Source organism: Physeter macrocephalus, chromosome 8, assembly GCF_002837175.3.
Source record: "Physeter macrocephalus isolate SW-GA chromosome 8, ASM283717v5, whole genome shotgun sequence".
In the NCBI taxonomy this organism is placed as follows: Eukaryota; Metazoa; Chordata; class Mammalia; order Artiodactyla; family Physeteridae; genus Physeter; species Physeter macrocephalus.
This window is the reverse complement of record NC_041221.1, coordinates 66,648,824-66,649,821: the sequence shown is the minus strand read 5'-3', so window position 1 is coordinate 66,649,821 and position 998 is coordinate 66,648,824.

Sequence of the window (998 nt, the reverse complement as noted above, 5' to 3'; positions counted from 1 at the left end):
ACGGTATTTGTTTTTCTCTTTCTGACTTACTTCACTCTGTATGACAGACTCTACGTCCATCTACCTCACTACAAATAACTCAATTTCATTTCTTTTTATGGCTGAGTAATATTCAATTGTATATATGTGACACATCTTCTTTATCCATTCATCTGTCGATGGACACTTAGGTTGCTTCCATGCCCTGGCTATTGTAAATAGTGCTGCAATGAACATTGTGGTACATGTCTCTTTTTGAATTATGGTTTTCTCAGTGTATATGCCCAGTAGTGGGATTGCTGGGTGATATGGCAGTTCTATTTTTAGTTTTTTAAAGAAGCTCCATTCTGTTTTCCATGGTGATTGTATCAATTTACATTCCCACCAACAGTGCAGGAGGGTTCCCTTTTTAACCACACCCTTTCCAGCATTTAATTTTTCTAGATTTTTTGATGATGGCCATTCTGACTGGTGTGAGGTGAAACCTCATTGTAGTTTTCATTTCCAGTTCTCTAATAATTAGTGATGTTGAGCATTTTTTCATGTGCCTCCTGGCCATCTGTAAGTCTTCTTTGGTGAAATGTCTATTTAGGTCTTCCACCTATTTTTTAACTGTATTGTTTGGTTTTTTGATATTGAGTTCCATGAGCTGTTTGTATATCTTGGATATTAATCCTTTGTTGTTTCATTTGCAAATATTTTCTCCCATTCTGAGGGTTGTCGTTTTGTCGTTTATGGTTTCCATTGCTGTGCAAAAGCTTTTAAGTTTAATTAGGTCCCATTTGTTTATTTTTGTTTTTATTTCCATTACTCTAGGAAGTAGGTCAAAAAAGATCTTGCTGTGGTTGATGTCAAAGACTGTTTTTCCTATGTTTTCCTCTAAGAGTTTTATAGTGTCTGGTCTTCCATTTAAGTCTTCAATCCCTTTGGAGTTTATTTTTGTGTATGGTGTTAGGGAGTGTTCTAATTTCATTCTTTTTCATGTAGCTGTCCAGTTTTCCCAGCACCACTTATTGAAG